We start from the raw sequence: 23,965 nt of genomic DNA, 5'->3' as shown, positions 1-23,965 counted from the left end.
TCAACCCCACTTCACAGACAGGAAAACTGAGGCCCAGAGGACGTGACTCAAGGTCACGGAGAGAGCGAGCAGCAGAGGCAGGATTCAAGCCCTGGCATCTTGTGCCAGACGCAGGAGGCCTCTCGACTACCTCACAGCTCCGTCTCTCTCTCTTCTTTAAAATGAATTTTGACTGGACATGGTCGCTTTACAGTGTGGTGTTCGTTTCTACTGTGCCCCAAAGTGAATCAGCTGCCTGGACACACGCATCCCCTCTTGAAGATTCTGTCCCGTTTAGGCCGCCAGAGAGTATTAAGGAGAGTTCCCTGTGCCATACAGGAGGTTCCTGTTAATTATCCATTTTCTATAAGGTAGTGTCATATCTGTCAATCCCAACCTCCCGATTCACCCCGCCTCTCCTTTCCCCCTTGGTAACCCTAAGTTCTCTACATCTGTGACCCTATATCTGTTTTGCAAATAAGTTCACCTGTACCATTTTCCCAGGTTCCACACATAAGCAATATTAGGTGATACCAGCCCTGTCTCTTGATCAGCACTCAGGTTCAAGAGCGGGGCGTGGTGAAGTCAGAACAGGAACCCAGCTTCTGACTTCTGCTCTGTCTTCACCCTCAAGACGGTGAAAGAAGCACAGATAGACAGTCATGGGACAGAGGCACCAGGGCCAGATCCTGCCCCTGTGGGTTCCCAGCTGAGTGCTGGGCCAGGTCAGGGACTCACCCCGGTTCTCAGTCACTTCAACGATGAGGCAGGAGAGACCCAATCCACCTTCCTGAGCTGCTCAGATAATGAATGAAACTCCATGGCGAGAGCACTTTTCATCAAGTCAGCGCTGAATGCACATCATTCTCTCCACCTGACACCACACATCGCAAACCATCTCTCTGTTTCCAGCTCATTCACAAACCCCTACACTCTACGTTCAAGGGAAACAGTCATTTGAAATACATGGAATTGAAGTTTGCCATGACTCCAAATTAATCAGGAGTCTAATCTGCGCCAGCCCATGGAGAATGCACTGAACGAAATGCATTTCTTCAAAAGACATTTTCCTAATTGTGTTTTCTAGTCGATTTACTGTCAGCAAGAGAAACATACAACTTGCAGACCGCTGAACATCTGATTTTAATGCCCAAGTCGTCCATTAGTTATATATGATCTAGAAAATGCAATTAAAGAATGGACTTAGCTGTTTTTCTGAAATTCAAAACTACCTTATTTACTTATATAATTATTTTAAGTGGCGCAGTTCTCCAGAACACAAAATAACTGCACACGCGAAGTAAATCACATGTCAAATTACAAAATGATATGCAGTGGGTTGCAGAGTGATCCCTGAACACATATATCCACGTCCTAATCTTCAGTACCCACGATGTGACTGTATTTGAAACAGGGTCATTGGAGATGTGGTTAAAGGTTCCAACACAAAACCATCCTGGAATTAAGGTAGGCCCTCAATCCAATGGCTGGTGTTCGCATAAGGGAAAGGAGAGGGGAATCTGAGACATAGACAGACACACATGAGAGAAGGTGATGTGAAGTTGTAGGCAGAGACTGGAGTGATGTAGCCACAAACCAAGAACACTTGGAGCCACCTGGAGCTGGGAGAGGAGAGGAGGGATCCTGCCCTAGCGCCTTCGGGAGGAGCCTATGACACCTCGATTCCAACTTTGGGTTCCAGAACAGGGAGGGCCCAAAGTTCTCTCAGTTCCATGGTAATCTGTTGTGGCAGCCCTACAAAATGAATGCAGTACATTTTTGAAGAGAAAAAGAAAAGAAACATGGAATGAAAATATTCTTTAATGTACAGAATCACCTGAACAGGCCTCCTTGCCTATTTTCTCTCTCTCTGGAGCGCTAGGAGAAAATATTTTTTTAAATAACCCTAAAAGCATACTCTAAGTATACAACCAACAGACAAGTAGGCTCTGTAACATTTTTTAAGAAAATGTAAGCATTTACACTCATTTGAAAAGACCCTGATGTTGGGAAAGATTGAAGGTGGGAGGAGAAGGGGATGACAGAGGATGAGATGGCTGGATGGCATCACTGACTCGATGGACATGAGTTTGAGTAAACTCCGGGAGTTGGTGATGGACAGGGAGGCCTGGCATGCTGCAGTCCATGGGGTCACAAAGAGTCGGACACGACTGAACAACTGAACTGAACTGAAGCGTTTAAAACTACCATTTTAATGAAAAACAACAGAAATGACTGTGGGTTTTTCTGCTTTTATAGTTTCCCTCTTTAAGGAAGAATAAATGATTGACTTAAAAAATTAAAGCATGTTGAGCTCATTCATGAATTAAAAAAAGGAAACCATAGAATAGCTTTCGTCCCAGAAACCACAAGGGCTGCCTTCCAAGTGCTGCCGGGGATGGATGTGGTGTGGGTGCTCTGGGCCTTTCTGCGTCAACGCTGCTGCACTGAGCGGCGGCAGCTCTCCTCTGCTCCATCCTCCCCAGACACCCAACCTCCCCCAAGATCCCTCCCTGACCTGTGCCAAAAGCCTGTCTCCACTTCCCTGCGTCTCACCCTGCTCACCTCTTCTCTTGCCAACCTCCCCTCCACACCTACACTTTCTGTTCTGCTCCAGCATCTTCTCAAAAAGCCCCTGCGTCCTCTCCCCAGTGCTGTGAACCACAATGGAGTTCTTAATTTCTCACCAGCTCAGTCTTCCTGGTGCCATGATACCTGGACATCGCTATCAGTGGTAGTCTTCAGGGATGTGCAAACCCAGCTCTACTGTGGCCTGGCCATTCGATTCAACCTTTCCACAACACGGATGAGCTTTTCTTCGACCAATGTGAGCCCATGAACTACCCTCGTCTCTCTCCTGACTCTGACTCCTCTCTGGCCTTCCTTCACAGGTCCTCTTTCTTTTTTTGTCATTCACTTGTTCCACATATATTCACAGGGCACCTGTTATGCGTGCCAGGCATGGCAACAAATGGAGGAAGAGTCCTTCCCCGATGGAGCTCACATCCTTTGGGGTGGGCAAGAGGTAGGGGAGACATAAAAGCCTGTCTGGAGTCCTAAGCGCTAAAGAGCATGAGTGGGGAATGAAATGGGAAAGGGCTGCTGTAAAAGCCAGGGTCCAGGGGGAGCCCGTGATGAGGAGGCAACGTCTGGGAGGTGTTACCTGTCAGGAGAGGAGACAGGGCAGCGGCAGATGGAAGCAGGGAGATCAGTTTAGAAGATCGAGGTGTCTGCAGGTGAGTCACTGTAACACACATGGGGACGTAAGCCTTGGGCCTGGATGAACTGGGGGGAAATGAATGAAGATGGACAGAGATGATGCCTGAAGTTTGTGCCTTGGGGGCCCCATTAGTCACCCCACCTTCTCAGTACTCTCTTCTGGGACCTGAGCCCCTCGTGGTCACCTTCTTTCACAGCCCCTTTCTCTGCCTCCTTTGCTGGCCTCCCTCACTGCCTGACCTCTAAGTGATGGCGTTCCCAAGGCTCATCCTGCGTCTCTTCTCTTCCTCACCTTCACCCGCTCCCCTGGGGCTCCCATCGCATGCCATGACTTTCATCAGACTAGGGGCAGACAGTGGTTGACAGTGTAACTTGTTGTCAAAACTGGTTCACTTCTGAGACTGATAATAACACTGGGGAATGAAGACATTGGATTGTCTTGGGCACCTGAGAAAGCACAGCTGCTTGGTTCTCTACACTAATGCCTCTTGGTTTTACACTGCTGATCCAGAGCTCCCTGTCTTCAAAAACTGGCTACCTGAGCCTCTGAGATCCTCCCCTCAGACATGTATGTGACACTTTACATGTAATGTGACCGAACAGTGCCTGTGAAATTGCCTCTGGAACCATTCCCCTCACTCTCTCCAGCATCTCAATGAATGACAGCCCCAGTCTCACAGAGGCCTGGACCTAAAGCCTGCCTTGAGATGCCAGAAAAGTCTGTCTCCTCGATCCTCAAAATATATGTGTAACCTAACCACTGCTGCCCCTCAGTCCTGCACCAGAAAGACCCAAGCTTGGGTAGACCCCAGCTCTACCTGAGATTTCTGAAACAGCCTTCTCAGCTGCAGGCCTGCCTTCTTTGAATCTTCCCCTTTAAATCTACTTTCAAGTAAGGCAGCTGGAGCAATCCACCCCCTGAAAGCTAAGTAAGGTCTAAAAGTCTGGTGGACTTCTATTATGGAACTTAAGTTTGCTTTCCCCTCTGTATCACCTCAATAAGCAACATTTATTATAAATTTCAGACACTTACAATCCAGAAATACTTTACTGTACATGGCAAGGGGCACACAGAGGCCAGCAAGTGTGCACATCAATCTATTAAAAGCAGGCCAATATCCTAGGTGGACGAACAGATGTCCTAGCCTACTGGGGCTGCCATAACAAAGGACCACAGGCCCAGTGACTTAAACAGTACACATGTCACAGTTCCGCAGGCTAGGAGGTCGAAGATGAGGGTGCCAGATTGATGGAGTTCTGGTGAGGGCTCTCTTCCTGGTTTGCAGACAGCCACCTTCCTACTGCTTCCTCCCAGGGTGCTGGAGGGAGACAGCTTTGGCATATTTCCTCGTTCACAGAGACACCTGTTCCATCAGACCAGGAGTTCAACTTATGACCTCATCTAACCTAATCACTTCTTCAAAGACTCTGTCTCCAAATACAGTCACATGTTGTGGGGGTGTGGTTAAAGCTTCAGCATATATGTTTCTCAAACAGATGATTCACTCCGTTGCAACAGGTGAAAATGTCCACTTCCATGTTTCTCTCTTACTCTGTTACAATCACCAAATGCGTTCAGTTGTGCCCCTGGGGCCTCATGTTGTTTAGCTGCTCAGTCATGTCCAGCTCTTTGCAACCCCATGGGCTGCAGTACCCCAGGGTTCCCTGTCCTTCACTACCTCCCAAAGCTGAGTCAGTGATGCCATCCAACCATTTCATCCTCTGTCATCCCCTTCTCCTCCTGCCCTCAACCTTTCCCAGCATGTGGGCCTTTTTCAATGAGTCGAGCCTCTTTCTCCCTCCAGCTTTTCTGTCAAGGTTTCATTGGGCCCCAGCCCTGAAGATTCTATTAACTAGCCCAGTCTCCTCCTGTTGCACAACCCCAATCCCCTCCAACTGTGTGTCTCCAACTCCCAAGACACAACAATGAGCCAACAGGGGAGGGATGTGGATGGCAGTTGCTGGAGAAAGGCTTACTCCTGACCCAGGTGGGAGCAGGTACAGCAGCTTGGTATTGCCCCCAAAGTAGTGGCTAAGACGTTAGAAGAATATCAAGATTTATCCTCCTTGAAATAATACATGGTTCCCTCATGTGAAATCCTCAAGATAAATTAGAATGAACATGTAGATTGTTGGCTACAAAAAAAAAAAGAAACACTACAAACATTTTATCTTTTGAGTCTTTTGGTAGTAACTCTTTGTTCCTTGGGACAAATGTTTTCTTTACCTTTCAGAAATAATTACACAAGCCCAGTGAATTTCCCAGGAGATAAGTTCAGTGAGGGAAGGAAAGGTCATGTGTGTTTATACTGCTGACTAAAAGAGATTCAGGGAAGTCGTGTTTTAGGAGAAGTTCATGAACTCCACCAGCTTTTGTAAACTGTTCCTTTGACTAACATTATTACCCTACAAAAGGTGTTTTGTGTGTGTGTTTGTTAGTATCTCAGTGGTGTTCTGCTCTTCGTGACCCTATGGACCGTAGCTCCCAGGCTCCTCTGCCCATGGAGTTCTCCCAGCAAGAACACCGAAGTGGGTTGCCATGCCCTCCCTCCAGGGGATCTTCTCGACTCAAGGTTCAAACTCAGATTTCCTGCATTTCATGCAGATTCTTTACCGTCTTAGTCACCAGGGAAGCCCCACACAACGTGTTAGTGTTATTGAAGTCAATCATAGGAAACACGATTCCATGAAGCAACAGAAAACGAACAGCCAACAGCAAAAACTTGAAGGATTGTACAAATAAAGTCAACCTTTGGAGACTGAATCTGTTTTCCCATTATGTGTATTGGTTTGCAAGGGCTGCTGTAACAAAATAAAACAGACTGGCTGGCTTAAACAATATGCATTTGTTTTCCCACAGTTCTAAAGGCTGGAAGTCCAGCAAGACCAAGATGTCAGCAGATGTCGTTTCTTCTTCTTCTTCTTTTAACGAAGTAACATTGCTTTATAACATTACGTAAGTTTACATTTACACTACAGTTTGACTTCTTGATATACTGTAGCATGCTTGTCACCAAAAAATATGAGATGCTTCATGAGTTTGCATAGGGCCTTTGCCCAAGGACCATGCTCATCTCTGTAGCCTTCCAATTTGATTATATAAGTTGCTAAAGTGAGCACAAGGTTGGTTTCTCCTGAGGCCCTCTCCTTGGCTTGCAGATGGATGTCTTCTTTCTATGTCCTTACATAGTCTCTTTTCTGTGCCTACTCGCCCCTGGATTCTCAGGTTCAAAATCTCAAGGACCTACCAGATTAGAGCCCACCTTAATGACCTCATTTAAACAGAATCATTTTTCAAAAAAACCTTATGTCCAAATACAGTCCCATTCCAAGGTATCAGGGGTAAGTTTTCAAAACATGAATTTGGTAGGACCCAATTCAGCTCATAACATAGTACCTAATAAACACTCCAAAACTCAGTAGCTTGAAACAACAGTCATTTATTCTGTGCACAAATCTAATCTGGGCAGGGCTCAGCAGGGATGGCTCATCTCTGCTCCAGGCTGGGTCATGTGTGGAGACTCAGGTGGGATTGGAGAATCCTCTCTCCAGATGATTCAATACCACGGCTGGCAGGCTGAAGGATGTGGATGTTACCTGGGCACTCAGTGTGGGGCAGGGGTGATAGGTTACCATCTCTGTCCCATTAGCATCAACAGAAAACATTCTTGGATCCCAAGAGGTAGCAGCTCAAACTTCCTGCCTGACATTCCTGACCTGCCAGCAGGGTGACTGGTACGAAGCAGATGTTAAATAAACACTGGATTTTTGTTTTGAATAGATTTTATTATTTAGAGTAGTTTTATAAAATAACTCATTAGTAAAACTGAATAGAATATACAGAAATTTCTTCCATGTACTCTGCCCCCATACCTGCACAGCATCCCTGGTTATCAACACCCCCACCAGGGTGGTACCTTTGCTACAAATGTTGAGCCAACGCGGACACACATCATAATCACCCAAAGTCCACAGTTTGCCTGGGTTCACTCTTGATGATGTAGAAGCTATGGGTGTGGACAAACGTATAGGGAGTGACACATACCTACCATTACAGTATCATAACACGTAGTTTCACATGCCTAAAAATACTTGTTTTTAAATAACCAAAGAAGGTATACTTAGTAAGGAGACTCAAGAGGGTTGGCCATTAATGTACTACTCACCCTTCTAGAAAGAAATGTCTAATTTGGGGGATGTTATGGGTCAGAGAATCACGTGCCCTTTCAAAGAGCATTCTTTTAAAAGCATCTTTTAAAAAGTGGGTTCTAAGAAGCTCCAAGCCCTCACTGAGATGGACACTGTGGTCTTGGTTTACAGAGGACGATGAGTGACCATCTGAAACCAGCACACCAAGCACCCACTTTCACGGTATGACTGCTGTGCTTCCAAGGTGCTAGGAGTGAACATTGATTTAGGTCACCCAGGTGGGTGTGGCTTAATCTTTTTCTTTGAATCAGCTAACTGTGATTAAAAAAAAATAGACTTTCATGATTTAAATTTTTTTTCATAATTTAAATTTAAGTCTTGCATTTAATACTTATGGAACAATGAACCATAAGTAAATATTATATTGGTAAATTATTACTTTTTATTTTTATTTGTTGCTATATAAATTTAACTACAACCTTAACTAACCACTGTGACTATGCCCACTATTGTGCCATCCATATGATAATATACTTTTGCCAGAGAATGCTCATGTTCAAACCTGTTGCAATCTAGCATTTCATTCTCCTCAAATCTTTTAAAGATGAAAGAGAGATAAATGAAGGCTCTAGAGCCAAGGTAACATGCTCCCCTGATCTAATCTTCAATTGCTAGTCTTCAAATCCTCAAAAAATGCCATTACCTTTACAACTGCTCTTCTTTTACCCCAGCCTCTTAGTAATTTCCCACCTGTTGACCTCCTTGCTCCACTCCTCGGCTATAAATACCTTCTATTTCTTGGATTCAGAATGGAACTCATGCCTAGACTTGGGTCTCCTTTCTACCATTGCAAAAACTCCTGCATAAAATCTGCTTCTGCTACTTTAACTGCTGTCAGCTCTGGTTCTGTTTGGCAACCCTCAGTCGAAAAGTTTTCCTGAACAAGGACAAAGGAAGATCAAAGCTCACGGGTATATCTGCTGTCTGACTCTTAGTACAATCTCGCCTATGCTTATGAACCCGCCCTCCTCCCCGTGTACATCCTCCTTACGCCCACCCACTGAATCAGGAGGACTACCTCTCATCTGTGAGCAGCTGTGCAGTTACAGACTTCACGTATCTCTATGCTCTGAACTTCACAACATTCCTTTCAAAAAGGAATTACCTTCCTTCTGTATTTAATGCGTACTGCAGAAGGGAAAAAAAAAAAAAAACTAAGGTGGGACTAAAAACAAAGACTGAGGTATAAAGTGGCCATTGGTATGGATGGATTAAACCAGAAGATACTATTTTTAGAATTAACTTGTAATGATTAGAATTGGAAAGTCCCATAATATGTACTAGGTTTTCTAGCCCCTGATTCTGTTACCAAATAAAAACTATATTTTAGGTTCTAATCCTCCTCCAGTATGTTTTTTCTCCTTTGCAATTTTTTTTATATGTATCATTATTACTTAATTTTTGGATGACTTTCATAGTCCATCCCTGAGTTTTAGGGAATATTAGACGTTTGAGAACTTTAAGAAATATTGAAAGGTGGGTGCATCAGAGCATTAGCGAAGAATACAGCTTACATCCTTTGTGCAATATAAGCTCACAACCACTTTGGGTTTCAAAAAACAGGTTTCAAAGTAGATATACTAGTCTGAAAGCTAGGGTACATTCAATAGTAGAAGAGCCTCTGACAGAAAAAACAGGTTTTTGTAAGTCTAAACAAAAACTTAGCCTCGACAATCAAACACAAGTCTGTTTTAGAGAAGTTTCCAAGAGCCACAGGACTGGGAGGAGTTCAAGCTGACATCATGCCAGGAAGAGATCTGAACTCTCTCTGGACTGAGAGAAGGGTTTTGGAAAAGACTAGAGGAGAAAACCAAGAGGACGTGGATGCTCCTGTGAGGTGCTAGACAATATTTTTTGCCCTTTAAGTTTAGGTACTCAAAGAGAGAAGGATTTTCCCCTCTTCAATCCAGAGGCCCAAGGGGAAAAAGTGGAAGCAGCGACAGTCTTTATTTTCTTGGGCTCCAAAATCACTGCAAATGGTGACTGTAGTCATGTAACTAAAAAATGCTTGCTCCTTAGAAGGAAAACCATTACAAACCTAGACAGCATATTAAAAGCAGAGACATCATTTTGCTGACAAAGGTGTGTATAGTCAAAGCTATGGTTTTGCCAGCAGTCATGTACAGATGTGAGAGCTGGACCATAAAGAAGGCTGAGCACCAAAGAACTGATGCTTTTGAACTGTGGTGTTGGAGAAGACTCTTAAGAGTCCCTTGGACTGTGAGGAGGTCAAACCAATCAATCCTAAAGGAAATCAACCCTGAATATTCATTGGAAGAATTGGTGCTGAAGCTGAAGGGCCAATAATTTGGTCACCTGATGAAAAGAGCTGACTCAATGGAGAAGACCCTGACGCTGGAAAAGAGAAGATGGGGGCAACAGAGGATGAGATGGTTGGGTGGCCTCACTGATTCAATGGACATGACTTTGAGCAAGCTCTGGCAGACAGTGAAGGATAGGGAAGCCTGCTGCAGTCCATGGCATCACAAAGAGTTGGACACGACTTAGTGACTGAACAACAACGTATCTATGTAGTATGATGTTGTTATGGTTAATTTTATGTGCCAGTATGTACTCAGATTTTTGGTCAAACATTACCCCAGATATTTCTGTGAAGTTTTTTTTAGGTGAACAGACTTTGAACAAAGAAGACTGCTCTCCATCATGCAGATGGGCCTCGTCGAATTAGCTGAAGGTCTGAAAAGAAGACTGGCTTTCCAGGAAGGAGAGGAAATTCTGCCAGCAGACCCTCTTCAGACTTAAACTGCGCCTCTTCCCTGGGTCTCCAGCCTGATGACCTACCCTGAAAATTTTGGACTAGCCCACAGGTCACAATTAAATTAGTCAGTTTCTGAAATAAATCTCTGTCTTTATCTGCACATCCTGTTGGCTCTGTTTCTTTGGAAAAGCTTGATTCATAGGGATGCTGATGAACAACTGTCACAAATGCACAAAGCAGTTTATGGACACACATATGTGAATGACATGCCTAGGGTTGTGCAAAGTGATGGTCTTTATTTCTCAGTATAATAATGATTGGACCATATACAACCTTTATGGCAATGCAGAGGATGGTTTAAAATTCCCATTAACATGCAAGAAATGCTGCGGAATGGACTTAGAAAATTCTGAGGGCTGCATTTCAAGTGAGTTTCATTTCTTAGGAAAGTGAATATGCCTCATTTTCCAGCATGAGAAGAAGATGACTTGATTTTCCTCAATTATAATTTAAATCACTGGACCAGTTCTAAAAACCATACTGAAGTGTTACATCAGAATATAAACTTCACGTCAATCAGCTGATTCAATCAATGCAAATTACCCATTTTTCTGGCCTGTTGTTTTTTTATTTTGCAACAGAAAAAATAACTTATCTCCCAATATGTATTATATTTTACAATGTGTTTTTTCATTATGAATTAGAGAAAAATACGCTGCGCTGGTTTCTGGATCATGTCAGACATCATTCAGGTATGAACTTAAACGCATTCTCAGCGCATATGTTACTCTAGGCAGATTCATGGCTGCAGGTTATTTCTCTTTTTACATGAAACATTATGTCAATATTTTAAGGTGATGTGGCATCAGAACCTCCTGCGGTATATTTAAAGCCCTGTGAGATCAGAACCACAAAAGAAACACAAATGCTAAGTGACACTGATATATTAAAAATCATCTACAGTCATGTTCTTGTTTTTGTATAGAAACAGCTCACAAAATGTTTTCCAGTATGCCTTCAAGAAATTCCTTTAAAGATGACTTGGGGAAAACAATTGCTAATTAATTTTAACACCATGTCAATTATGCTAATAAAATTCTAATTAAAATCCTTGTGATGTAAATCAGTCTTTCTTTGTGTGTTGTATCTGCGTATGTCTGTTAATTATTACACAGGCTGTCAGCTGTCAGATACTTACTAGCTTTATCATGAATCTATACAGTGGGCTTGCCTGTATACAGATCTTTTGACTTATGCAGTTCTGCCTGCCATAAGCATTGGGAAAATTAATGGTGAAAGCCTAATATTTATGGTGCCAGGGAGGTCAGCTAATTGATGCTCATTAGGGAAATGAAACAAGCAGGAGAAATTAGCTTTTCTGAAAGACTAGAAACAGAGGATAGGGCAATTTGGACATTATCATATTTCAGGTTGATTATATGTGATTGTACAATGAAAAATATATAAACCTATAGCAACTTATATGCTGTAAGATATGAGGGTTCCTTGGAGGGTATTTGTGCTGCCCTGTGGCTCAATAGGAAAAGAATCTGCCTGCAATTCAGGAGATTCGGGTTCAATCCCTTGGTGGGAAAGATCCCCTGGATAAGAAAATGGCAATCCACTCCATTCCTCTTGCCTGGAGAAATAATCTCATGGACAGAGGAGCCTGGCAGGCTATAGTCCACGGGGTTGCAAGAGTTGGACATGACTTAGTGAGTCCACCATCACCAACATGGGGGTGAGGTGGAGTGTGCTCAGGACTTTGTAACTTGAGATGCTGCCAAATGTGGAAATACCAGCAAAGCAAGTATGTCCATTTCAGCCCCTCCTACTTGCTTGGCCCTGTGCTTGGTTGTGGGGACACCACAAAACCAGATACAGACACACCCAGGGACGGAAGCAATAAGCTGAAAAGTGGAATACAGATTCTGTTGGGCTATAAAGAGCACCTCATTCTGGCTGAGAATCAAGGAGGGCTTCCTGGAGGAGGCTGCATTTGAGCACAGTTTTAAATGTCATGGTGGCTGACAAAGGGGGCAGGAAGGCATTTCACATAAGGAGCAGCATTTCCTAACGGCTCCTAAGTGAGAGAGAGCAATTTTACTGGGGGAACTGATATCTACCATCTGTTGAAAATCCCTCTCTTCGATTGGCAAGTGAATTTGGAAAGCAGCATGGCTCTTGGGTGGTAGAAAAGTAGCACCTGGTTTCAGGCTCCCTAGCTGCCAACCCTCATGGTGTAAGAAGAGAATAGATGGGGATAGGACCTGGCACCTCCACAAAGTAAACACTTTTTTCAATGATGGGGTAGCCAAACAGATGGTGTAAGTGCTTACATTTATATCCACAACAGCAATCAGCTCAAGACACTATCTTGTCATGAGTCTCAGGAGACACAGAAGCTAATTAGGATAACGAAACTTCCTAGCTTCTCCACTGCACATGCGCAACTGGTCAACCCACTGATGTCTACAAAAGTGAATTCTGGGAAAATCACACACAACACATATTTGCTCATAAATCTGAAAGGCCTATAATTAGGATTTTGCCACTTCTAAATTCCACTGATGTTGGAAGAATATTTTCAAAACCTAATGAGAGCAAAGGTAGCCACAAAGGCACTAAATCTCCTCTACGTTTATGGAAACACTTGGGATTGAATCCTCATTTCAAAAGCAGACGCACGGATGGACGTGTGCTCTGGAAAAGATCGTTTGCACGCGGGCCTCTTCTTCATGAGGAACCCGAGTTCTTGGTGATTTATCCTTCCCATCGGCAGCATCCGAAATTCCCAGGTTGCCTTTACTACTGGATTCCTGAAGTGATGAGAAATTGGGGATGTAATCTTTGTGTTCAGCCTTCTTCCAAGAGACATAAATAATTCAAGTGAGACAGAAAGGAAGTTTCTTCTGTGTAGAAAACAAATAATTTTCACCTGTAAATACAGTTTTATAATACTAAAAAATGTGGACACTCAAGGGAGTATCAGATAAATTAGTCCAACTGAAGAACAAGCCAGAAAGTCTGCAAACTAAAATCCATGGATCCTGGAGGGAACAGGCTGTTAGGATTCAAGATGCTGCATTTCATCCCTGCTTTTGTTATTTCATAGACCTTGTTGCTGTTACTCAGTCGCTAAGTCACATCTGACTCTTTGAGACCCCATAGATTGCAGCATGTTAGGCTTCCCTGTCCTTCACCATCTCCTGGAGTTTGCCCAAGTTCATGTGCATTGAGTTGGTGATGTCATCCAACTTTTTCATCCTCTGTCATCCCCTTCTCGTCCTGCCTTCCATCTTTGCCGGCATCAGGGTCTTTTCCAATGATTGGCTCTTCACATAAGGTGGCCAAAGTATTGGAGTTTCTGCTTCAGCATCAGTCCTTCCAATGAATATTCAGGGTTGATTTCCTCTAGGATTGACTGGTTTAATCTCCTTGAAGTCCAAGGGACTCTCAAGAATCTTCTCCAGGACCACAGTTCAAAAGAATCAATTCTTCAGTGCTCAGCCTTCTTTATGGTCCAACTCACATCCATACATGATGACTGGAAAAACCATACCTTTGACTAGATGGACCCTTGTTGGCAAAGTGATGAGAAGCTCCCAAGTCCAAGGCTGTGTGACAGACATGAGAGACACACGGGGCAGAGCACAAGATTCTCAGTCCCTCATGTTCCACGTCTAATTTCAGCCAACACTGCAGGGGACGTCTCCCTGTAGCTCAGATGATACAGGAGTATCTGTCATGGTCTTGTACTTTCTGCCTGGGGTCGTCACCAAAACGACACCAGCCCACTTGGCTCCAGGTAAGCACAGCCCAGAAGTGCAAGGAAGTTAATGTCCCCAGGGAACCTGAAATGACTGGAAGCTGATGGATAAACAGCTGCCTCCTTGGACCACTAGAGGAAGCGTTCCTCTGCTTCCTGCAATTCAACCCCTCACTCAGCACCTTGGCAGTGACCTTGATGGTCAATGCTTAGGTTATTTTCCCTCCTTCCCTGCCTCACTCTCCCGCTTTCTGGGATCACCTAAGACATACACAATCTACACCCAAGGCTTTGTCTCAGTGTGGACTTTAGCTCTGGTCCAAGTTGGACCAGAGCTAGAGAAGAGATCACCAAGTTGGTCTGAATCACCAAGTGGCCTGGCAAAAGCAGGGTGGTTTTGACTTATGTTTTGTCTAAGACTTTGGGGCAGAGGAGAACAAACTGAGCTGAAGAAGCAGCAGGAGGGGAGGCTGGGGGATGGGGAGGTGAGCAGTGGGCCTGTGATGAGATGCTGAGATGCTGGCTGGAAGGCAGTCAGGATTCACCTCATCCTGAGCATCCGTCTTGAATTCTGAGAACCCTGCTATTTCCCAAGCAGCCAAGTGGTCCGCTAGCCTCACTTCTACTGGGACACAGTGCCCAGACAGACTGCTGCTGGTTTTCCCACTTTTTTTCTTGTAACCTAGGCTTGGAAATACACTTTGCTTGGAAGCCAGAGCTTATGCACATGCATACACATACATATGCATATTTATATTTATTAGGTATTTATTGGGTATATAAATGAACAAAAAGGTCATAAACTTCATTCTTACTACATGTGATGCAAGCTAACCCCTTCCATTCTGCCATGTTCTCTCATTCTCTCTGACTCTTGTTTTAGAAAACTGATTTCACAACTCTGACTAACTGGTTGCAATCTGCAGCTTAAAAATCACAAGTCTAGACCAGTCTTCCTAGAATTCCGAGAAACCACCTCTCCTTTCTGTGACTTGCTGTCTTGCTTGGTGAAATGATAAAGAGGAAACACTCTGATGACAGAAGCTCTTTCTGCCTCTCAAAGAATTTTATGTGTCGATGTCAAATTCATAATAAAATGTCAGGTCATACACTCCATATTCCATTAATTTTAGTAGCTAACAGAGGACACAGTTTAAATGAAAAAGCTAGGTGCTGTGTTATTTTTTTTTCCAAAAAATATGTCTGCTAAGATGTTACATATCCTTTTAGCAGTATTATCATTTATATTCAAAATTAGGATACACAGTATTACAATACCCTACACGCGAACCTTCAAGCTGTGAGCTTTCAAAGCTGCGAATGTGCAGTCCATCAGCATCAGGCGTGAGTGAAATCACAGCTGGCCCTCTGTCTCCTATCGCTGATAATTCTTCAGCTCTACCATCTCTCATGTCTTCCCCCTCCTCCAGTCAGTAACTCTTCTTGCCTGTTCACGTGATGCCAGCCCCAGTGTGCCAGCTGTTTTACTGTACTACTGCACTTTTCAAGATACTGCAAGATTTTAAAATCTTTATTTTTTTATCTCTCTTTGTTTTTTATGTATTATTTGTGTCAAAGTATCATAAACCTATTACAGCACAGTATTATACAGCCTATTGTGTTAGCTGGGTACCTAGGCTAACTTTGTTGGACTGATGAACAAATTTGACTCATGAACGCGTTCTTGGAATGGAATTTGCTTTTTATGTAGGGGACTTTCCATTTCTTTATCTCTGATATATTCGAGGCTTTAAAAAAATCAATTCTGCTTCTCACACCGTTCTCCTCACTCTGTTGGCCTAAAAGCGATCACGTGTCTTTACAGTTAAGTCTCCTCCGTCCAGCCACAGACGTCCTACCAGGCTCAGCTGGGAAGCCCTCCCTTCCTGCCTCCTCCTTGGCTGTGTCCCCTCACCACTCTAGACTCATCAGACCCTGGGGCTGTCTTCTGTTTATGCGGCTCTGAGAACTTGAAGAACAGAACCTGTTATTCTCAGCACTCAGAGCACCTCACGCAGTACCTGACACAATCCAGGGGACCGTGAAACATCTACAATAGGAATCAAATACATCCTGTCTTTGATAGTTTCACTCGGATGTTCCTAGGTGCTCGTATCTCAAGCCCTGATGCCATTTCTCACAGGAAGAGCAACTGTTTACTAGCACAGTGAAAATACTCTGCACTTTCCAATTAGACTGCCTACGGCATCGTCTTTATTGAATTTGGTCGGAAAAACAGTCGTTGAGTATTGGGGGAGTTTTTTATAGTCTACTCAAAGGGAGCAGCTCCACATGCTCCCCACTGGGCCTCAGGAACATATACTCATTCTCCTGAAGTTCAAGTTCTGAAGTGTCTTTTGTGTCAATCAGAATCCTTTGTTCGCAAGTGACAACAATGCAAGCCAAAAGCAAAATGCAAGCAAACAATAACAGTGGCTCCCCAGGCCAGGGGCGCGTACACCAGGCTCCTGTAACCTCCAGAAGGGCAGGCTCAGAAGGAGCCCAGAGCCCCTCTCTCCTGGGTCCCTACCACTGCTTCTCTGCAGATCCAGCACCTCATCTCTTCTAAGGACTCCTCTGCTCTGGCTCCTCACTCTTCACCACCACAGAGATAAGCGCACATCACCCTTTCTGGTCCCAAGTCCAGACATTCCAGCGAAGGGCTCCCGTGGGCTCCACCTGCGTGAGGTGCTGCACTCCAGACCACCACCGTGGGCAGGCGGTAGGACGCTGTGAATGGTCACCTCTGGAAAAATCCCCATTCTCGTGAGAAAAACCACCATCCTTAGAAAATGACTGGTCCCCCGGCAACCACATGGAGGGAGCCCAGAGAAACACGTTTCCTAGAAGAGAAGCAGCTACTGTTCCAGACACAGAAACTGATGGATATCTGCAGAACAGTCTGGGAGCGTAACTCCGTTTTCACATCCTTTAACGAGATTCATTCATAGCAATTTCCCCCATTATGGGCAAACATCCACTCTTTTACTACATAAGCCTCTTTAAGTAATTTAAATTTGCATCTCAGCCCTTAAACCAGGTTTTAAGCTATATGGGAAGAAAGTGGGCTTTTAATTTTGTTAAGAACTAATCACTGTGATTGTGTCTTCTCAGCCCTTTCGATTTGTTGCCCACATAGCCGATGACAGTGCCTTTTGCACCCAACTTTAGTTCTAACAATAAATAGTCTTGGATAATTTCTACTTCCACTATGTCTTTATTCCTTCAAATAATCACTTTTATGTTGACATACATTTTATCCATATATACCTAATTTCATAGGAATAAACATCTCTAACTTCATGGTGTTAGACAAACAAATGATCTTGAATGCAATCAGAACTGACCTTCAGAGAGGATCTTTCAAAACTACAAAAAGGATCATATAAAAGGATGTGTCTCACTGAGAACATTGGTTTGACTCAATATCAGTCTTTCTACATGATTTCTGGAGTTTCCCCTCACTCTCAGATCCCTCTTTTACATGAAAAGACAGAAGTCAAAATCTGAGTCTTTTAAAAAGACTTACGGGCTTAGCAAAAAAGTAACCTTAGCTATTTCTTTAACTTAATATAGTAAAGCAGGATGTGCTTCCCTTGGGGCTTGGTGGTAAAGAATCCACCTGCAATGAAGCTGCCGGAGATGGAGGTTCGATCCTTGGGTTGGGAATATCCTCTGGAGAAGGAAATGGCAACCCACTCCAGTATTCTTGGGCTTCCTTGTGGCTCAGCTGGTAAAGAATCCGCCTGCAATGCAGGAGACATGGGTTCCATCCCTGGGCTGGGAAGATCCCCTGGAGGAGGAAATGGAAACCCACTCCAGTATTCTTGCCTGGAGAATCCCATGGACAGAGGAGCCTGCTGGGCCACAGACCACAGGGTCACAAAGACTCGGACACAACTGCAGAGACTTAGCACACGTGCTGAGTAAAGCAGGATATGCTGGGCCCTAAATAAGGGACATGGGGTGGTAGCTAGTTTGGTGAGGTTTAAGATCCCCTGGAGAAGGAAATGGCAACCCACTCCAGTACTCTTGCCTGGAAAATTCCATGGACAGAGGAGCCTTGTAAGCTAGAGTCCATGGGGTCGCAAAGAGTTGGACACGACTGAGCGACTTCACTTCAATTGTGCTGTTGACTTGAGCAGAGTTCCAGGGAATTAACATTTCACCTGCATTAGGTCTGGACACATGAAGTTAAGCTACTGGAGAGAAAGAAATTGAACACATGCAGAGAAGCTGAGACAGAGGGATCAAGCATTAGCCATGTTCAGGGTGTCGTGGCTGGTGTTGGATGCTTCCCTGACATCACTAGGTGGCTGCTTCTGACCCAGGTTCCCTCCAAGTGGGATTCCTCCACCTAGCAGGTGACGTCAACTGAAGGCAAAAGGCTTCTTTCCACAAATCTGCTACCTCTAAATTTCCCTTTCTCAATATTTTTCCGCAGTACCAGGTTTTCCCATTATTCAAAGCCAGAAATTTTGGAATAAATTTCAATTGTCTTCTCCCTGTTTATGTTCCATCTCCAAATACCATCATAATTTCTGCACAGGCCTTCTCTTCTTCTTTGGTACGGTTTTCCCCTTTCCTGTGGGTGAATCTATCATCTTTCTGAGTTCCAGCCAGTGCCCACCACTTCCAACTCCTTATGCAATCATTTCCAGATTAGTCTTCCTAAAATGCAGCCCTGCACATGCCAATTACCTGTTCAAAGTCCTCGGTGCTTTCCTGTTGCCTTTAAAGAAAAATTTCAAGAAAAAGTCTGGTCCCCTGCTACCTGCCTCCAACCTATGTCTCCAGATGAATCTCTTGAATTCCCTCATGACTGTTGTCAATCCAGTCTATTCATTTTCCTCCAAACATGTCTCTAGTTTTACAAACTGTCAATTTCCCAAATCTTCAATAACTTGAAACAAAAATTACCTGAATGCCTGGCATAAAATAGTCAGCATATAAATGTCTGTGGAATGAATGAAACGATTCATAACATAAGAATGAAACCATATGTCCATGACACACAGACCAAAAGTTTTTTTTTTTTCCTTGGATGACTGGCAAAATTTTATCTAAATCCCATGTTTCTCATCAGGATTTCATTTACAATTTTTACTTGATATACCAACCAGATACAAAAAATTTTTCTAAATTGCAAAAATTAAGTACTCCCCTGATCCCTCCAACTGTTCCTCCTTTTGAGTTTCTATCTCAGTCCATGGCATCTATATTTGATCCAGTTGTCAAAACCAGAACCTCAGGACTGTCCTTAGTTCCACCCTCTCCCAATCACCATTTAAGAGTTACCTACATTGCAATATGAAAAAAAAAAAAACCAACCCCATAGAAAAACCTTATATTCACTGTTGTTCAGTCACTCAGTCGTGTCTGACTCAGACCCCATGGACTGCAGCACACGAGGCTTCCCTGTCCTTCATAATCATCCAGAGCTTGCTTAAATTCACATCCATTGAGTCGGTGAAGCCATCCAACCATCTTGTCCTCTGTCATCCCCTTCTCTTTCTGCCTTCAGTCTTTCCCAGCATCAGGGTCTTTTTGAGCTTAGTAAATGCTATGGGTTGAGCTGTATTGCCCCAAATTCATCTGTTAAGTCCCGCCTCTAAGTACTTCAGAATGCATCTCCAGGGATGTCCCAGGTGGTCCAGTGGAACCCACCTTGCAAGGCAGAGGATATGGGTTGGATCCTTAGGGAACCAAGCTGTCACATGCCACAGAGCAACTAAGCCTCCACACCACAACTGGCCAGGCTGCGTGCAACCAAGATTTGAGATACCCGAATGTACAACTAAATAAAATGAAAACAAACAAAGACCAACAAAGGCATCTCTATTAGGCACAATTAGCTAAGATGAGGTCCGCCTGCAGTAGGTCCAGTATGACTGGCTGGAGTCCTTATAACAAGAGGCCATTTGGGCACTTAATATTTTGGCCACCTTATGTGAAGAGCTGACTCACTGGAAAAGACCTTGATGCTGGGAAAGACTGAAGGAGAAGGGGGCATCAGAGGATGAGACGGTTAGATAGCATCACTGACTCAATGGACATGATTTTGAGCAAACTCTGGGAGATAGCAGAGGACAGAAGAGGCTGGTGTGCTGCAGTCCATGGGTGTTGCAAAGAGTCAGACACAGCTGAGCACCGAGCAACATGTGGGCATAGACATGCACATGGGGAAAACACCATATGCAGTCTGGTGTTTCCTGAAGCTACTAGAAGATTCTCCCTCAGCACCTTCAGGAGGAGCATGACCTTGCCAACACCTTGATCTCAGACTTCCAGCTTCTAGAACTGCAAAACAGTCCATTTCTATCGTGTAAGCCCCTCGGTTCACAGCACTCTGCTTTGCCAGCCCTACTAAACTGATACACTGAGTCCTAGCTAATGGGCTAGAAGGTTTTTCAGCCTGACAGTTCTTTAATGTTCACAGTAGCCAGGGAGTCATCTACGGTTAGGGATTCACACACCATTACCCCATTTTCTAGCTGGAAACAAATGCTCAGAAAGATTAAGTACTAAAGCTATCACCAGATATAGATAGCAGAGCAAACCAAAATATCTGTGATTCTAAAACTCAAGTTCATATCCACTCCATTTCTGGCCCCTGGTAGACCTCTCCTGACACTGTTCCAGGCTGGAACAAGGTCACACAGGCGGCCCTTCCACTGTTCCAGTTCTCTATACTATAGAATTTCCATTTAAGACCTCCCTTAAGGTGGCTCACGTAGTAAAGAATCCGCCTGCAATGTGGGAGACCTGGGTTTGATCCTTGGGTTGGGAAGATCCCCTGGAGAAGGAAAAGGCTGCCCAATCCAGTATTCTGGCCTGGAGAGTTCCATGGACTAGTCCATGGGGTCACAAAGAGTCAGACATGGCTGAGCGACTTTTGTGTTCACTAAGGTGCCACATGGAAACAGAAACTTGAATAAGATAATTCACTGTATTTTAGACGAAGCCCATGTTCGCCAAAAGGTCCCAAAGACAACCTTATTTTTATCTAATTTATCAGACGTGCTATTTAAAATGAAACGAGTCATGAACACATTGAACATGCTGCACCTTTTTTACTGTTTTTTTTTTATGAGGCAAACACGGTCATGCTCATGCTCAAAGAAATTAAAATGGTAGCATCACACTGTGCACAAATGATGAAAATTAAATTCTGAAACATCTCAAAGTTGATATTTGGTCCTAATATCTACTGTGTGAATGAGTGAAACAACAACCAACAATCCAAAGACTAACTCGCTATTTCAAAGACAGGAATGATAAAAACTACGGAATACAGAACATTACTGCCTTTTCTTTAAGCATTAACTAGACTACTACTCGAATAGTACTACTACTACTACTACTGTGCGCTATTTTTTTTTTTTTTTTAATATATCCTAGGGCAGAGTTGTGAGTTTTTCTGTAAACCTCTCTTTGAGGGAAAGCAGTACTCAACACAACACAGACTAGGGGTAATCTAGAAAGGGCAGTTCTCAAAGTCTGGTCCAGGAACCCCTGGACTCCTCCCTGGGAACCTTGTAAGGATAAGACTACTGTCAGGTGGATAGTTAAGATTTTATTTGCACTTTCAACTCTGTGGACATTCCCACTGAAACTGCAGAAACAATGGTGGGTAAAACAGCTAGTACCTTCAAAGGAATCAAGCCAGTGATATGACACTGTCTTGGAGCTGTTATATCCTTCATTGTCACATGCTTGCAGTAAAAAAAAAAAAAAAAAATGTTCCAATTAAGATTGTCCTTGACATGCAGTAAAAATTGTTTAATTTTATTACATCTTGACCCTTGATTGTACTTCTCTTTAATATTCTGGGTGATAAAATGGAAAACACACATAAAGTTCTCTTGCTTTATGATGGTTTTCTCCTGGAGAAGCACTTACTTGTGTGTTGAGTTGTGAAATGAACTAGCTGCTCTTTTCATGAGACACTAATTTTACCTGAAAGACTGACAGATAAGCTACAGTTACTCAGTCCTGGGTGGATGCAGGCATTTTCTTATGGATCTAATGACACAGGAAGGGTCTCTCATCAAGTACTAACAGTATTCACGCATTCATGAGAAATACATATTAGCATGTGGAAACGCCTGGAACGCTGACCTTGAATGTAAACATTTCCCAGTACTTATAGACTTTCTGAGATTGTTGGTAAAACTAACAAATATGACTTGCAAAAATGTATCATTTAATGAAATACATCAACATTTAGAATATCTTCATAACCAGCTATTTATGCCAACACACCCATGAATAAAAGATCCATTCAATGCATTTACGATACATTCAAGATAGAGCAATGGATTTTAGGTAACATAAAGTTCATTGCAATATTTGAAAACTCCTTACTTCTACTAACCTCTAAGAAAGTACAACTTACAGAATTTTGGTATAGAATCATAAAATATCTACCATTACCTAAAAAGCTATGAAAATAACCCTTCATTTTCCAACTATATATCTGTGTGAGATCAGACTTTCTTCTTGTATTTCAAATAAAATATATTATAACAGACTAAACAAAGAAGTAGATATAAGACCACCGCTGTCTTCTATTAAGACAGACAGGAGAATATATAAAATAATCAACAAGGACCTACTGTATAGCACGGGAAACATGAGCCAGCACTCTGCAACAATCTACACAGGAGAAGGAGCTAGAAAGGAACAGATACACGTGTATGGATCGCTGCTTTACTTTGCCGGGCCTCCCTGGTGGCTCAGCGGGAAAGAATCTGCCTGCAATGCCGGAGACCCGGGTTTGATCCCTGGGTTGGGACGATCCCCTGGAGGAGGGCATGGCAACACACTCCAGAATTCTTGCCTGGAGAATCCCAGAGGAGCCTGGCAGGCTACAGTCCATGGCGTCACAAAGAGCCGAGCACGACGGCAGCGACTTGGCGTGCACACTTGAAACTAACACAATGTTGTGAGTCAACTCTAATCCGATACAATATTTTTAAAAAGGCAACAGACTGAATTTTGGGAGGTCCTGTGTTAAGTTACTCAGTCGTGTCTGACTCTTGCAACCCCATGGACTGTGTAGCCTGCCAGGCTCCTCTGTCCATGGATTCTCCAGGCGAGAGTACTGGAGTGGGCTGCCATTTCCTTCTCCGTAGGGGGATCCTTATCTTACTTCTATTTGGCTTTTTCTTGTTGGTCAGGGAAGCCCTTTCATAACCCCTAGAAAAGTTCCTAAGAAATGACTTGAAAGTCAACAATTTAATACATCTCAGAGAGTCATGTAAGTTCTAAAACCCAAGAAACTAGTCACTGTTTCATTAAATTATTATGAAAATATCAGCAAAAAAGCCACACAGAGATTTTTCAAAAATATAAGAGAATGCCATATTTCAGAAAATATAGTTAAAAGAAATATTTACTTTGATATATAATGGGTTTATTATGACTTTAAAATGAATTCTTAATGAATATGTTACACTCCATATTTAAACTTTTCAAATTTAACATCAGATACAGTCAATATTAGAGGCTTCTCCGGTATCTCAGTGGTAAAGAATCTACCTGCATTGGCAAGAGAGGCAGGAAACATAAGTTCAATCCCTGGGTCAAGAAGATTCCCTGGAGGAGGAAATGGCAACCCACTCCAGTATTCTTGCCTGCGAAAACCCATGGTTAGAGGAGCCTGGCAAGCTATAGTCCATGGGGTCACAGAGAGTCAGACATGATTGAGCGACTGATCATGAATGCACGGAAAAGGTATATATTCATAGATGTAACTCACATAGACAAAAGCTTTTTCAGTTTTTCTGTATTTATTTAGCCTGTTGTAGAGGTGAAAAGACCAACATGTCTGAGAACCACTGTCCCAGAGGATTTGGGTGGGAGGAGTGAGGACTAGGAAGCAATTGGCTGAAGTATACAGCACTCTGAATTTTATTCCAGGACACAGAACTGTATTAATATTTCACCCCCCATCAGCAAACCAATTTCCAAGAGACCACTGTTTTTGGTTATTTTCACCTCAAAATGCACAGTGATAATTGAGATGAAATGAAAACACCATCCTCCCAATGTTTAAATACCAATTA

General features: G+C 43.3%; 1 protein-coding gene and 1 non-coding gene across 2 annotated transcripts in view; both read right to left on the bottom strand.

The window, feature by feature from the left end:
* CTNND2 (catenin delta 2) overlaps positions 1-23,965 on the bottom strand; it is a 1,126,037-nt gene that overhangs the window by 358,584 nt on the left and 743,488 nt on the right. The window lies entirely within an intron of this gene.
* LOC138422077 (U6 spliceosomal RNA) lies at positions 6,215-6,318 on the bottom strand. The gene has a single exon (XR_011249746.1). It is a non-coding gene; the product is annotated as a U6 spliceosomal RNA (small nuclear RNA).

This window comes from Ovis canadensis, chromosome 16, assembly GCF_042477335.2.
Source record: "Ovis canadensis isolate MfBH-ARS-UI-01 breed Bighorn chromosome 16, ARS-UI_OviCan_v2, whole genome shotgun sequence".
Classification (NCBI taxonomy): domain Eukaryota; kingdom Metazoa; phylum Chordata; class Mammalia; order Artiodactyla; family Bovidae; genus Ovis; species Ovis canadensis.
Note: the sequence above shows the minus strand (reverse complement) of the source record. Positions and strands in the feature narration are given on the sequence as shown.